The sequence below is a fragment of the Pinus tabuliformis genome, chromosome 3_1, assembly GCF_031772625.1.
Source record: "Pinus tabuliformis cultivar Carrire ecotype Pingquan chromosome 3_1, CPIR1, whole genome shotgun sequence".
NCBI lineage: Eukaryota > Viridiplantae > Streptophyta > Pinopsida > Pinales > Pinaceae > Pinus > Pinus tabuliformis.
In genome coordinates, this window is record NC_142301.1 from 554,815,406 (window position 1) to 554,832,856 (window position 17,451).

Consider the following 17,451-nt stretch of genomic DNA (forward strand, 5'->3'; position numbering starts at 1 on the left):
ATGACGTATCATTTATGGTGCTCGTCAAACTCATGTCTTGGTGATTCAATCCGGCTCTGCCTTTTTCAATGGACTCTCAATGGCTCTACTGCTAAATGGTATATTGAGTTAGCTCGGGGATATTTTTAGGAGTTTAACTCGTTAGCGATGGCATTTTTAACTCATTTTCAGTTGCCGATTCGATATGAAATGGGCACACATCTCCTGACATCCTTAAAACAGACTACGGCCACACATATCTCTGATCATATTCATGAATGGAGACGACGTCGCCATTTGATTAAGTTTTGGATTCTCGATCAGCTTCTGACTGACTAGTTTACAACTTCGTTCATTGGTTTGATAACCCAGGACATTGCTATGGGGGCATGTGTAACTGAAGAGCAAGCTATTGCACGTGCTCAGTACCTTGACATGGTTTACTCCCAGTTCGGTACGCTATATGACTATTTGCCTGATGCTCCAAGACCAGGAACTTCCAAAGCCCTGCCAACACCATCTGTTGACTATGTCATCGGTTCTGTCAATCTGCCCTCTAAGAAATCTTCCACGAACCCCGGGAAGCAAAAGTAAAATGCTTCAAAAGAAAATCCTTTTCAGGGCATGTCTAATGCTAGTAACACTTCCGAGGTGAATGCTGTCTAGTCCACCATGGCAGACAAAGCCTCGAAAGGGAAAAAGAAGGGAAAGGGAAAGAATAAAGCTGAATAGCCGAAGCAGGATTCCCCTAAACCTCTGCCTGAGGAAGGTGCCAAACGCAAGCCTAAGTATCCTTGCCTTATCTGTGATGAGGATCACAATACCAAAGATTGCCCAAGGTGGTCCAAAGTTAGTCGTTTGCTGAAAGGTGCCCTAGGAACTCCTGTCGTGCTCAAAGAACCTTTTCCCTCGCAGCAAACTCAAATGGTGGTTGATCCATCATAATCCTCTTCTCCCTTTGGTTCTCAAGTATTTATGGTTGGGACGATTCCCATCCACATTAGTACTCGGGCAAAAGAGTACTCGTCGCCTACCAGGAAGGAGCTTGAGGTCCCCTTTAGTGCTCCTCCGTCCAGTTCCAGTCCCCTTCATATTGAACGACCTAGCACTGAGACGGTCATCTAACCTCCTCCTAAAGGCGTACTCTGGAAATCTTCGTACAACCCTAATGCTCATGCTGCTCAGAACTATAGCATTGTTGAGGACTTAGCCTAGGCTCCGTCAGCTATGTCTGCATTAGAAGTTCTCCAAAGCTACCCCTCTCAGAGGAAGTCTTTGCTATCGGCCATCGGTGGCATTGACTCGGCCGACTCATATTTGATTACTTTTGACCTGGACAGTCATATACTGAGGCCGCCTCATCAAATTTACTTCCTTATTCAAGTCATCATCAATTCTAAAACGATCCATCATACCATCATTCATGAAGGTGCTTCTACTTGCATAATGTCAGTTGCTTGTTGGAAGGCTATTGGTTCTCCGAATCTGAGCCAGTCTCCCACGACCTTGGAAGCCTTTGATGGGAGAGAGTCTCATCCTTATGGTATACTCCAATGCTTGCCTATTACTTTGGAAGGGAAGACAGTTGAAGTTTTCGATGCCAATTTAACTTATAACCTCCTTTTGGGACGAAGCTGGACATATGCCATGTGAGCCATGGCTTCATCTCTATTCCGTGTCATTTGTTTCCCTCATCAGGGAAAGATCGTCACCGTAGACAAGTTGTCCTTCTTCGCCTCCTCCTCTGATGGAAACCTGCCTTTTGTGGATCATACCTTTGTTCCACTTGAGAGTGTGGGGGCTGGACTTTTTAAAGATCCTACCCTTATGGGTGTTTTCTCACTCCCACCTCCCAACATCACTCCTATTAATATGATTTCTATTTGCTCGGATCCATGGGTTCTTCCTCCTGCTGATTAGGTAGAATCCTGGGGCGATGAGATGCTGTTGAGTCCTACCAAGCTCAACTACGTCGAAATTGTTTTTGCATCAGCTCCATCCTCTGAATCTTCTCCTTCGAGCAGAGCTCTCGACTCATACGTGCAGCCCCCTTGGCTTGGAGATAGTGCTTCTTCGGACCCTTTACAGGAACTTTTTTCTTCTGACAAAGCGATCATTGAAACTATGACTTTCGAGGAACCCCCTTGGCTTAATCACCAGCATCGTTCCTCGTTTCTCGCTACCCATCGAGAAATGCTTACTTGTCTTGAGCGGTTTGCATCTTGTATCCCCTCTCAACCTCTTCAAACACCTATTTAGATCCATCAAGTGTCTTTTGAAGGGAATATGGGGAACATCACGCAAACCCAACCAATAGAGATTCGAGCACATTCATGTCAGAGTAACTTGTACTCCCAAGGAGATTCAGCTCTATACTGATCTTTTTCGCGAATTTTGTGATGTGTTTGCTTGGTCTTACGAAGAGATGCCCGCATCGATCTTAGCATCGTGGTGCATGAGATACCTACATATCTGGGTGCTAAACCTGTTTGACAGTGTCTACGCCCTGTGCACCCCCGAAAGGCTACAACGATTAAAGCGGAAGTTGAAAAGCTTCTTAAGGTTGGTTTCATTTACCCCATCCCACTCATAGATTGGGTCTACAATATTGTTCCTGTAACTAAAAAACAAGGCACTATCAAGGTATGTGTTGATTACCGTGATATTAATCAGGCCTATCCTATCCCAAAGATAACTTCCCCACACCCTTCATTGACCAGCTCATTGATGAGTGTGCCGGAAGTGAGATATACTCTTTCATGGACGGCTTTTCTAGTTATAACCAGATTAATATTGCTCCCGCAGATCAACACAAGAGCGCCTTTATCTGTCCCTGGGGCATTTTCCCTTATAAAAAGCCCCCTTTCGGTTTAAAAAATGCCGGTGCCACCTTCCAACGCGCAATGTCCTACGCATTTCATGATATTCGAAACATTATGCAACCTTACCTGGATGACCTTCTAGCTCATTCAGCGAAATGCCAAGACCATCCGACCCACTATCACGAAATTTTTCTATGTTGTAGACACTATCATATCCGGCTTAATCCGCATAAGTGTGTCTTCTGTATTGAGTCAGGCATACTTCTCAGGTTCATTGTCTCCTGTGAGGGTATCCATTTGGATCCTCTTAAAGTCGAGGCCATTCTGAATCTTCCTCCCCTTGCTTCTTTGTAGCAATTGCAGAGTTTGCAAGGAAAAGCAAATTTTTTACGACGATTCATTCTGAATTATGCCGAGGAGGCTAAAGGGTATATGCGTTATTAAAACGCGACATCCCTTTTCATTAGGATGCCACTGCACAAGAGTCATTCGAGCACCTCAAGGCTCTCCTTGTTTCTGCTCCTTTGTTACATCCACCTGATTATCACTGGGACTACACTCTTTATTTAGCCGCTGCTGATACCACCATCGGCATGGTTCTAGTTCAAGATGATGATGATGGCACTGGTTCAAGATGATGGTACAGGGACATTATTGTTTATCTTCAGACATCCTCTTTTTGTCCCGATTTGTCCAAGGATGCTTGGCGACGAATCCGTCATCAGTCTCAACCTTATCGCATTATTAGGGACACCCTGTACCGACTCGGCACCAACACTGTCCTCCGACGATGTTTAACACTCAAGGAAGCTGAACGAGTTCTAAATGACTACCATTCTGGTGCCTGTGGTGGTCACATGTCTGGATATGCTACTGCTCAGAAGATTCTCTGTGTTGGTTATTTTTGGCCCTCCATTTTCAAGGATTGCATCCTCGCCATCCGCTCTTGTCATGAGTTCCAAACCTACCAACGTAAAATGTGCATGCCTCCCACTCCATTGCACCCTGTTGTTACCGTCGGCCCTTTTGCCAAATGGGGCATTGATTATATGACTTGTAACGCTCACTCGGCTGAGGGGAATGGGTATATCATCGTTGCCATTGATTATTTCACAAAATGGGCCGAGGCGATGCCTACACTATCCGAGGATGGTCACACAGTGGTGCAATTTTTGTTCATTCATGTTATTTCACAATTCGGCATCCCTCAGACTATCATCACTGATCACGACAAACATTTTCGTAATCATATGATGACTAAGTTAACAACCCAGCTGGGCTTGCGGCATGATAGTTCGACACTGTACTATCCTCAGGCCAATGGCCAAGTGGAAGTTATCAACAAGGTTTTAGTTACAATGCTTCAATGCACCGTTGGCATGCACAAGTCCAACTGGCATTTGATGTTGTTCTCCGCCTTATGGGCCTACCGAACTTCAGTGAAGGATGCCACCAGGTTTTTCCCATTCCAATTGGTTTACGGTTTGGAGGCTACCCTTCTGATTGAGTGTGAGATCCCTTCTCTGAAATTAGCCGTCAAATTACTCCCCAACACTACTCTGGTAGAAGATCGTCTTCTCTATCTAGAGCGACTAGATGAGACTTGTCAACTAGCCTCTCTAGCCATTGAAGCACAGAAGAAGAGAGTGAAAGCTCACTTCGATCATACTGTCCATCCTTGTTCTTTCTTTGGGAGAGATCTAGTCCTGCTTTATGATCAAGTGAATGATAAGCTGGGGGCAGGCAAATTCGCGCTTATGTGGCACGGGCCTTATATTGTAAAGCGAGTTTTGCAAAAAGAGACCTATGAGTTGATTGATTATTAAGGAAACCCTCTAGATAAGCCCCGAAATGGGCTTTATCTGAAAAAATATTACGCATGAACCCCATGCATTTTGATTTGTACATACATGTGCTGTCAACAAGTGTGTTGGGTGTGTGTGTTTTCATGTTTTGGCTTGGTGTGTAGGCTTAATTGCCACTTATTGTGTCTTTTTGCTTCGTGTGCAGATGTCTGGTACACCTTACGTTGGTTTCGCTAATGGTGCCTCCCATAGTACATGCAACTTGTCTTCTGCGGCATGGGTAATCTACGATCCTCACGGTGAGTTAGTAGACCTGCAAGGTGTCTGTCTGGGTTGTACCACAAACAATGTCACTGAATATAGTGCTGTTATTGAATTACTGATTGAGGCTATTAATCTCAGCATTCGTGCATTAGTTGTGAATCTGGAATCTCAGCTTGTTGTCCACCAGCTTAATGGGCGTTATTCCGTCAAAGACCATCGGATTTTGAGGTTGTATTTACGTGTCAAATTGTTAGAAAGGAATTTTGATTTCATTACATATCAACACATTCCAAGACGATTAAACACGTTAACTGATGCATTGGAAAACCATGTATCAGAAAAACATTTGCGTAACATGTAATCAAAACAACATATAGAAGCATTTAAAAACACAATAATGACCCATAGGAATATATATATATATATATATATATATATATATATATATATATATATATATATATATAGATATATATATATATATATATATATATATATATATATATATATATATATATATATATATATCATGTGGCGCACCGAGGTTCTCAAAAAATAAATGTATATGTCCAAATAGAGTTTGTGTTCTCCGTACACCCGAGACACATGTCTCTCAAAAAATCAGCAGGAAATAAAACCTAGGTGTCTATTGTGGTGGGTTGTGCTCCCTATAGCACACCACCACTCGTGTAACCCATCTCAACAGTTGGTGCACCCTGGGTATCACCCATACTGTATGAATCTAGAACTCTATGGGGACCTCCTCGATCCCCATGTAATCAGGGATCCCGCTGTTAAACCCTCAAGATTTTGGGCTCTCTGATACCCTGTGGGTCCCTCTGCACCTCTGGAGCCAGTCCTATAGGCCTCACTGGTCTCACATCTGCAAATTACCATAGATTACCTTATTAGGACATATGCATGAAAAAACTAAAAACATCATAAAAGATAAAATACAAAAATAATATGATCAAGTGCTTTACCGCCATCATCCCACTGCTCGACAAGGGGTAGAAGCATGTTGGGGTCTCCATGAAAGTCCATACTAGTGTCTGGCCAATCCTCAATGACGACCGTCTGGTGCTCCAGCCGCTCACAGAATAGTGTCCCCCATGACACTGGGCATCCACCACCTCCTCATGGCATGACACGGGCCCACCGTGTGATCCTAGGCTCTCGCGGTCTAGGCGGCTCCAAGTCCATATCCCGTAACTGTAGTACCGGCACCCGCTCCAGCATGAGCGAGATCAAAATTGACCCATAGCCAAACTGTTTCATCTCTCCTCGACGACAGTTGGTAAGTTGTCTCTTCATGTTGGCCGTCACTGTTTCCACCCAGTTGAACATGGTTGGATTAAGGCATTCGAGAGCCAACCAGAGATGGGTCTTGGATGCCTCATGTTGGGCTTGGGAGCCCACTACCCTCGTCACCATAAAGAGAACTGCACGAAGAACCATGTCTTCCATCGCCAGAATTGCCACCTTCCCGCTCTTTGTTTTGTGTGCCTGGGGCACACTCGTGCTATCATCATGTCTAATGATTCACCCCCCCGGGACGTTAGCCCTCTAAGATTAGCCTCTCACCGCGACGGTACAATCCAATTAGGAATATATGTCTATTGCATCAAACTCAATATGTCGGCCCTAGATTATGAATTTTCCATTTGTTGGGTTCCATGCATGGATTATCAGCTATAGCAAATCGGGTTGGGGCCGAAGGTGCGGAGTAAGGAATAATATTAGCAATCCGCACACACATAAAGCATTTCAGCACCTAGCATAAGTAAACGCTACCTCATCATCAAAATCATGAGCTTGTTCCTGCCAGACGAATGCCATGATGCCCTGCATTATGAGAAAAAATGAATTAGAATGTCATTGATAAATTTCAATTCATAGTTCGCATAAAAAATTAATTTTGCGTCACCATCATGACTGTTTTTAAAACAAATGCGATGGTGCAAGACCAACAGTTCATTTTTCTCGCGGTCATTGCGAGAATACATCACATTCTCACAATGATTGGAAAACGTTACATGTAATTCATGCTCGGCCATCGCGGACCCGAGCGGTATACCCGTGATGACCGATCAGTAGATTCCGATTTAAAAATCCGTCTAAACTTACATGCCTAACGCTAAAATGCATGAAAAAGCTACTGAAATGAAGCACAGGAGGAAGTCTACTTACTTGGTAGAAGTTTCACGACGAACCGTTGACGAATGAGGCCGGAATCAGCTCGAGAAGTTCGCTCTGGTTGGTGCTCCAAATGCTCCAATGGTAAAATGAACAGTGCAAATGGTAAAAATAAATGAATTACCCCCCCTTTTATAGTAATTTTTTGAAATATTAAAATTTTCACTTTAGAATGTGGGTTTTTACCATTTTTATTGCATGGTTAATTGGAGTTTTGGTTTCTAACTATGTTTTCGCATATATTAATTATTTATGTCGAATGGGTTTTACATTTGACGTGTTTTGTGCAGGACTATAGGTAGTGGAGTTATGTCATACTTCATGTGCACTTGGTCCGTAAAGTCATCTTTAACGCTCTTTTCCGACTTAAAATATGAAAAGATAGCCGAGTTGTTCCTTCCAACTCGTTAAACAAAAATGAGAGGCGGTCTGCTTTAAGCTCTTTTTCGACCGTGTAAATGTGAAAAGATTGCCGGGCTTTTGTCGTTTCAAGCTCGTTATTGGTTACAAAATGGCATGGTTTTGATCACTTTTCTACTTTTTCGGGTCGAAGTCACTAATCACGAAAAGTACTCCTTGATCGTAATGGTCAAGCGGTTCTTTCAAGTATCGTTTTATACTTTTTCAAGCTCGAGAGACACAAATCTATGAAAAAGGTCCCCCCTGGAGTTTTCTTTTCCGTGTCTTTTTCAAACTCTCTAAACATGAAAAAGAATCCGAGTTTTACCTATGTTGGACTCATTAAACCCTGACGACATTGGACTCATCACCATGATGAGACTCAAGTTTCTCCTCCTTAGGGCTCGTTAAACTATCACTAGGTTGGATTCGACCAGGAGTCAAACTTACAAGAATACGCTATCCCCTTCAAGATTGTTTTCAAAAATAATAGGGGTACTCGCCAGCAATGGTGGGGGAAAATTTGGAAATTATCATCAATTTTCTATGGAAGCTAATCGCTCTTGAACATTGACACTTTTGCTTCTTATCAGGTTGGGATATCCATACATCGTCATTTGGCCTTCCGCGAGTTTGGGTTGTCATTCAGCCTCATTCCATCTGATCCGTGCTGTCTCCATCAAGCCTCTGATCCCTTGGTACCTGAATGCTGCCACCGTCCGGAGTTGTTTCGCCAATATGTTCAAGAGTATAATCCTTCTACAGTTTACACCCTTGCCTCTCCCTCTGATACTCTATTTTACCATCTACCACTTGTTCCTTGTCTCGTGTCGTTGATGAGGGAAACATTATGGCCCTCCTATGACGGGTCGTCTCCTGTCGACATCAGCTCATTATCCAGGAGATTGATCTAGAGATCCCCTTTGGTACCTTAGAGCTTGCATGCCTCAATGGCAAGTTCTTCGCGCCTGACGGTCGACTTTCATTATTGGTCATCAATCGGGTGATTCCATGAGTGTTCAACTTCAGCTCATTATTCACACTTCGTGGGTTGTATTGGGCAGTACCTTGAGAACCATGAGCATTATTGGTGATTTCTCTCACGCTTGTTAACGGTTTTCATTGTCGACTGGTAATCAAGCGACTTTCTATCATGCTTGACTTCAACGCCTCTATTCACATGCTAGAATTTGTACTATGATCGGTTGGGTTCAAGACCCCGAACTCAGATTACACATGTTCGAGCTACGTGGATTGGATGGTTATTACATGACTCATTGATGAGTGGCTATGACCATACCTGAGTCTTCATGGATGGCTGCGACCATACCTTTATCATTATCATGGTCTTATTAAATGGATGGCTGCATCCATACCACAGACCTAGTTCGTATGTCTTTTGGATGGCTGCGTCCGTGCCTAGACTACGTGTATCAGAGATATCAGTTGTAATTGTGCCTGCAGGTTCTTCCAGATGGTATTCTAGCTCAGTCATTTTTGTAAAGCATTTCACCCCTCCCACTCTCTCGGGCTTCATACTTTAGGGGGCATTTGTTACATAGTAATTTGTCACTGCCTTCACTCCCAGTCTTTCTCCTGCGTCATGTGTCTAAGTCAAACATGCTCATCATGAAGAAATGCTCTCTTATGCTACCAATTGACCCACTTTTCTAAAGTTATTTTCCTCATCGCGGCTATGGACTTAATCTGCGCGCTGAAGGGTGCTCATAAACAGTCTAGCCTCGCTACTAGCATGGAAGTACATCTGATTCCCACGATGGTCCGATTTCACGCTCCACCACGAGGTTACTTATTTTCTTTAGCGATGATCTGACTGTCTACATTGCTCACTAGCAATGTCAGCACCAAATATTAGTTATGTACTCGCGATGATCTAGATTGGGCGAATTTGTTCCAATAGTTGGCCTTCTGGATGACTCCAGACCTGGTTGTTGGCATAGTTTGTGTCGCCCTTCCTTCTCTAGTATAGCAGTTCCGTCAATTGTGCTACCTTCCTTGAGGATAAGCTCTCTCTTCCATCTTTCATGGAGACTCCTTCTCCTATTTAAACCCACACCTTTGCTATGATTAGCTAGTTGGTAAATTCTTGGTTTGAGTAGTGCTATTAGTGCTATTGGGCTTGATAGATAGCTGGTGTCGTTGTGGAAAGTGTGAGAGTGTTGATAGATTGTGGAGGGATTGTGAAGTGCCCTTAACTTAGTGTTAAAACTCATGAGTGAGAGAGTGAGACTATGAATGTTGGGAAATCCATCTTGAAAGAGTGAATGCTTGAAGAACATGCTGGTTGGATTCCTCTGAGAAGGCTTGTGACATCAAGACTTTGGTTGCAAGTTTGCTCTTATTTCATTATTAATACAATCAATGATGTTTTCCTATGTCTTGTATGTAATTTACTTGATAGCTCATGACTTCTTGACTTTGTGAGTAAATAGATCATTGTTGTTTTCTGGTTACGTGCTTTGTTGTATTTCCTTTGCATTGTTTCAGGTTGATCACTCACTGAGGAGGAAGGAAGTGAAAGCTGGAGTAGCACAACGGAACTTCATCAACCACCGTTTGAGGTAGACCTCCAACTATGACTGTTTAAGGAAAGCTATTGTTGATTTGTCCTTGTTTGTCACTAGATCCACTCTAGGGCTAGAGGGGTTGCCTCTGTCTGCAGAGGGAACACTTTCCTGCATCACACCCATCATAAAGAAAGGATGACGTAACTAAAATCGTAATCATATCACATTATTAGCAAATTCAACGAGAACAGAAACCAAAATGTGTGCGATTTTGTAATCATAACTCCTACGCATTCGAATTTGAAATCATACGCCAAGAGCTTTACCGGTCATTTCCCCAGTACGCCGCATTTAATTACCATAATAATTCACCTATATTGCCACACCCTGCCATTAATTACTGTGTTTTTTGAGGTGTACCAGTCATCATTATCTTTATTTTAACCTATAGCCACCATGCTAACAATATTGTCATGGTCAGTTGGGTCGTTATTACTCTCCCCATACCAGCCTACTGTATCCATCGTGTTTATCCAGTTCTTACAGCGATGGGTGGATTGGCTATGTGCCATGAGCCAAAGGGCATGAAAATGGTTAGAAACAATCTGGAAGTATGGTAGGTTTTTGAAAATGTAGGATGGAATGTTTATTTCGACAGACTGCAAGGATTCAACGAGGCAATTACGATTGAATTTGCACCCAATTTGGAGGAGAGGAGCTCTTGGGTCTGAGGGATAGAAATCCTGTTATAGAAGAAACCATTGTGGAGGTCAGCAGTCTACCTGAGCAGGGACAGAAATGGTTTTCACGAAGAACTGCCATTCTAGAGTTCCTTGAAGCATTCTTGCAGGCTGGAGAAAATGTTGTGCAGAAAGGCCGAGGGTACGACCGAAATTCATTACGACACCCATGGGTGAGGTAGCAGGTTTCCTAATGAGATACATAACCTACGAGGGGAGGTATGTCCCCACATCTAAATACCATTTCAGAATATTGGCTCACCTCTGATTCCCATAGGCGGAAGCCTTCTCATTGAATATGCCTTTCTTCCTGTTAAGAAGTCTCTAGCTAATAGCGCACTCTGCTCAGGGTTCACGACAAGTGGCAGCAGTCGTTACCAACCATGGTCTGGTCCAACTATTAGTCATGCATGCAATCAGTCAATTTCAAATCCCATGGGAAACATTCCAAGATTCCACAGAGGAAGAAATAGCGGTTGCTAGAGCCGCTAGAGAAGAGGAGCTAGAAGAACAAATGGAGGAAGGGACCAGAGTAGAGGATGATTACATAGATCAAGAAGAACCGGAGGAAATGGAGATGGAACCTGAAGGGCTGGAACAAAACCAGGAGAATGAACTAGGGAGGATAGTCGAGGCTATCCCACAAGAACCAGCCTCGACCATGGAACTGATGGAAAAAGAAATGCTGCAGCAAGGGGTCAACATAGAAAGGGCCACCAGCACCATGACCAATGTCGTCCCTCAAGAACCAGCCTCAACCATGGAGCTAGTAGAGAAAATCAGTAGCACTATAATAAGTGAAGAGGGACCACATCAGGCTAAGTTGGAGGAATTCAAGAATATTGCAGCCGGGGGTGTGCCACAAGAACCACCCTCATCTGTAGAACTAATGGAGGAAGACGAACCAGAACGAGAGGGGCCCGAAGTTGAAAGAACTATGGGGCCAACAAGAAATGAGGCTATGGGTATAATGGATGGACTTGATGTGATTATGTAAGAATCCATTTGTACCAATGTCATGCTGGAAGAAACAGTGCCAACATCGCCTATTCAAGAACTGCTAGACATGGAAGGTGGTGTCCCACAAGAACGACCATCAACCTGTCCAACCCTGGAGACCACAGAAGAATTGAATGTTGGGATTAATGCTGTTCCACAAGAACTAGCGTCAACCACAAAATAGGGGACTACGCAGGCGAAGGTTTTTACCTAGAGCAGAGACATTGTAGATAGGGGGAAAGAGCCTGAGACTACGACTGGGGTCGAGATAGATCAAGTAGAAAAATTCTTTCAATTTTCCTACCACTTCTCCATTCCAAAAGGGGCAAGGGTGTCTCGCTCCGCCCGACACATAGAAGAGGATGTGGCCATTCCACCAATTTTGAAATATGATGGGTCGAAGAAAGGACCAGCTGCCACAGGCTTGTCGGCCGCAGATCCCCACAGAGATCTCTCTCAAGAACCCAGAATAGAGGAAGAAGCAGATGTTTTTGAAATGAGGGAACCTGGAAGGGAAAGTTTGGTTGAACCACTGATGGACATCCACCAAGTGAGCCAGCCACCTGTCAAGATAGCCTCACAACAGGACGAGGCAGGAGATAGTAAGGAAGTGGTTGCTCCCCAGGAAGAGAAAGCAAGCGAAGAAGCCTCGTTGAGTAACCCTGTGGATACCCCCTCAAGTAAATCACCACCTGTCGAATCGGCTACAATACCAGATGAGGTGGTGGTTAAACAAGAATGGGTAGAATTGTGTGAACAATGAAGGCCGCCATTAGACTTGATTATCTCCCTTTAGGGACCATAGAGGCTACTAAGGAAAACTACCTTGTGTAGGAGCCATCCTTCACTAAAATGAGGAAATTTTTTGCCTCGATGATAGTGGTAACACTTCCTTATTCCATTGGCCTTATCACCTTGTGAATTGTTGGCTTAGTGGGTCCTGACCAAAGTTCAGAGTTAGTTGCACCAAAAAAAACCCTACACTACTAGCCCTTTCAGCATCAATCCACGTAGCACAGACTGAAGTCTCACCCGAAGCAGTATGGGGGGATGTTGTAACCAAGTTTCCGCATCCAGAGATCAGTGTGATGTCTTTCTATGACCTAGATCTTCCTCCATGCAAATTTCTAAGCCCTTAAGGCTTAACGTTGTAACTCCTCTCAACCAGCCTCTAGACCTTCACGAAGGTCTACCACTAGATGTTACGGACGATGAACATGAAAATCATTGATTTATGCAGACCATAGGTTACCCTTAGATTAGTATTTACTCAGATCTACCTAAGTGTTCGATAACTTTAACATAAAGTGTTATGATCTTCGTGTAATCACCTAACATTAATTACATTCAGATAATAAGACAGATCAAGTAAATTTTTTCATCAATACATCATTATTTTATAAAGACCTCATTTCATCATAGCATATATCGCAATCATACATAACAAAAGTAAAGACATAAAACATAGGAATTTCTGCAATATTCTTCTTTATTTCTCTTTAGTATAGTTTTACAAACTCAATACTTCCCTGCGCACTCAGCTGTAGGGGTCTGCGCACTCAGCTACAAAAACTACTCTAGGCCTATGTGCACTCAACTGCAAAGTCTTTCGTCTTACTTTCCTACACTAACTCCCTAGACTCCTTCAGTCACACCCATATACAAAGCACTTCTATCCCTTTTTATCTGCCTTAGACTCTCTAGGACACACCTATTTATACAATCCCATGGTCCACGAACCATGGGTAGATCTTCAAAAATTGACTCAATTTTACATGAATGAGGGTAAAATCCCTTTTTGACTCCTAACTAACTCTGCGATCCGCGTCCACAATTTGGGGATACTTCACATCTTTTTACATCAAAACTTGGGCTTTTGCCCCAAAACTAACCCATGGGACCCCATCCAAATAGGCCCCCAGCACAAAGGTCGTGACTTGCCCTCGAGTCACTCGACTGGTGTGGCGATATTGCTACGAATACACCCTAGCTCCAACTGCACAATTGCTACTTCAGCCATGCTCTACGTGGCTTCCTGCTTTACCTATTCGACTAGTTGCTCTGTAGTTGGTCCTTCATCGACTCGCTTGATCTTCTGCTGTGTAAGTTTTCAGTTCATCAACCTTTCCTGAATGTTTGCTAAGACTAGGTAGGCTTCATCCAGCCAAGGATCCAACCATGCCTTAAGCACTGCCTCTTTTTTCTACATTGTTTCTAGTTGTGCAAGGAGCTGCTTTTCCTCCTGTAGCTTGACGAGGCATTGTGTTGTATGAATGGAGCGCGTTGTTTCCCTCACTTTATCGTACTACTACTGGAGCTCACGGATCTTTGTGCTCAATATCTATAGGGTGGGATCTTCCTGCAGGGTCATCACCACTTCCATGGCCTATTCAAACAAAGTTGTGCAGTCAACAACCGTGACATCCACAGTAGCTATCCATCCCTTCCTTAATGGCAGTGCTGCATTGTTCCCTGACCTCGAGCGGAGTCAAAGGTTGTTGCTTGAGTTCCAGCTCTGTGATTTTTATACTGAGTTCAAATTGAGCTTTGGCCACATCTTCCTTTACATCACGGATGCCCATAGCGAGTTTTCAGATCTTGGCCTCTAGTTGTGCTTCCTCAGGGATTTGAAACTCTGGCACTGTTCGGAACACCTCTGCAACCACTTCTGCCAACTGGGCATTTTGTGAGTGGATTGTATCCCTTTGCTTCAGGGCCTCCATCTTCTCAGTGAACATTTTTTCATTGTTCACCCTGTACTCGCTAATTAAACTAAGAGTGCACTACTCTTGTGCTCTCAATTCCGTTGTTACACTTGTCTACAACGTGTGAAAATATTCATTGGGGAGCACTGCAATGTTGAGGCCGATGTTTTTCAGGGTACTAACGATGATCTTGTCATCGATTGATTCCGTGCTCAAGGACCCTTCTGGTAGTGCAATGGTCCTCAGGTCCACTATCCTGACTAGCTCGACAGACTAACTTGTCCCTGGTGCCGGGCTCGTATATGTGGCACTGACCTGTCCTGTGCCCACCTATATCCTACTGGTCTGGATCTGCAGTTCATGCAGATCCTTATGAATATTACATAATGACTGCATGTGCTGTCTCTCAAATTGTGCAACAGCTCAGCGACAGTGTCACACAATTTGTCTCCGATCTCATCGAGATCACCCTCCATCAGTGTAATGGGATCCATCGGTGGTTTATTCACCTTTGTCTTCTTTCAGGAGGAGTGAATGAGGAGGATTTACCTCCTACAATCTCTCCTCCTTGTCTCATTCAAGTTTCAACCCTTAATTAGCCAAAATTCCATGATTTTCTCAAATAAACCGGCAATTAATGCACATTAGTACACTATGCATAATATCTCACTTTGACTCATCTCATGAAACAAAATATAATCAAAATATGTAATAAATAGTGAGAAGAGTTGATTTGACTAAGCTAGGAGGTGCATTAAGGTCCATATGGTTACACAATGATTAGGCTCATCACCCTTGATCCCTTAAAACCTAAGCCACTAAGCCCTCAACCCTTAAACACTAACTTAGAGTATTTGAGCCACCCTTAAAAGTCACAACAATGTAACTTTTGGAGGTATTTTTATACAACCCCCCCCCCCCCCCCACCAAAAAAAAAGGTCATTAGAATTAAGCTTTTATAGGTGGTTGTTAAACAATCACCTCCAAATGTTCAATTCTCATGAATTTTGTTGGAGGGGGACACTTTTGTTTATTGAACGACAAAGGGGAACATAATCATAGCAAGGATGAGTAGAAGTGAGAGGTTCAAGCATGGTTTACTGAGATCTATAATCCTAGCATTAGAGAATGAGAAGGGGTCTTAAGACTTCATGACATAGGGGCTAGGGGACCTAGAGGGAAGGCAATGAGAGAAATTGATAGGGGAACCCCAAATAGTTGTGATAAGAGGATTAGGGGCCCCATTATAAGAACCAATAATCCCTTAGCTCATAACCACTAAATTCCCTATCTCTTTAACCCCAAATCCATAATCCCTTAACCCCTACACTCATAACTCATAACCCATTAACCTCTTGATCCCTAAAACCCTGAGTCATTAACCCCAAAACACTAACTTAGAATCCTTGAACCCCCTAAGACCTAAACCATTATCCTCATAAACCCTAACCCTTAACCCTTAACCCCTAACCCCTTAAATCGTTGACACCTAAATGCCATAACCCATTGACAACCTAAGTCCTTGGTGCTTAACCATTAACCCTTTAAGTACCTAACCACTAAGACATTAACCACTAACCCCAAAAGCCCCTAAACCTCAAACTCGACACCCTCATCCCTCGAACTCGTAAACTCCCTAATCCTTAAAAAGTTGCCCTTTACCCTTTAACCTTAACCCCTTACTCCTAAAACCCTTAACTCCTCAAATCCCTAAGCCTTTCTCCCAAACCATGGGTGCTCCAACACTAATCTTATTGGTCATATTTTTACCCTTTACCCTTAACCCCTGACTCCTAAACCCCTTAACTCCTAGAACCCATAAGCCTTCCTCCCAAAACATGGGTGCTCCAACACTAATCTTCTTGGTCATATTAGGTTTTTGTCTGCTAACCCCTCCAAATAAAAAATTCAAGCACCACTGGGGTCCAACGAAAAGAGCCACAAGTGCCAAAATTTGATCTAAATTTTATGGACAGTCACATTTCCCCCAAATATCCTCCATGTATTTTCTTTCAAAGGGAAACAATATGGTCTTCTAATATCCACAAATGCATCCTAGTTCATATAAGGAATAAAGTAAGGTTCATCTCCATGCACGACCCAAATGTAACTCATGTCCACTCAAAAGAAAAAAGAGGATATAAGGGTGTCCCTTTAGTTATCATCATCCTTTAACATTGGTTGATTATCTTACCAAATGTATGGGTAACAATCCCATAAAAGTGTACAATCTTTCTCAAAGGTTTTGTCCACAACATGCTCAAAACAACATTGAAATTCTCTTAGTTTTCTCCAAGTCTATTCGAAACTGACACATGCAGTCCTCAACTACATGAATGGTGCATCTTCAAGCTATCTATATTTAGGTTCATCCCCTTTTGATGCCCTTTTTTGTGCCTTTAATACAAATCTGACCAAGGTCATCTTACAATTGCATCTCCCTTTTGCATCTAGTGATAATATCACCTCATTCTTTAGAATTGGATTGCTTCTAAACATAATTACACTAATAATATCAAAATATGTGGGGCTAGAAGATACATTAAGAGGAGAAAAGTTAGTTCAAACTCAACCTTATTGTCAAACATATATAAAAAAATTAAATAGTATACACATGTAATTATTACATTGTTGGATGGTTTTGGAATAACTCCACCATTTTATTTACCTATCTCCATGGTAGCTTTACATTCCATTAATTCTTAAATACTTACATCCTCTCAAGGGAGTCTTTAGTTGACTTCATATGCCCGAAAAAAATATAGTAGGCACTAGTTTCTACCTAAAACATAAAATTCAATTCTTATTTTATGTTTTAGGGTTAGGATAGGATTTACAGCAACTTTACATAAGTTCTCATCCATAAATAAGCTATATGTCTTGGTGACTATGCATTTATTTGACCTAAAATTACTCTTGTCACCATACGTTTTCTTGCTAGTTTCATTTACAACCATGTTAGGGCTAGACATCCTAATATATAGGATTGATATATGCATCTTAATGTTCAAATA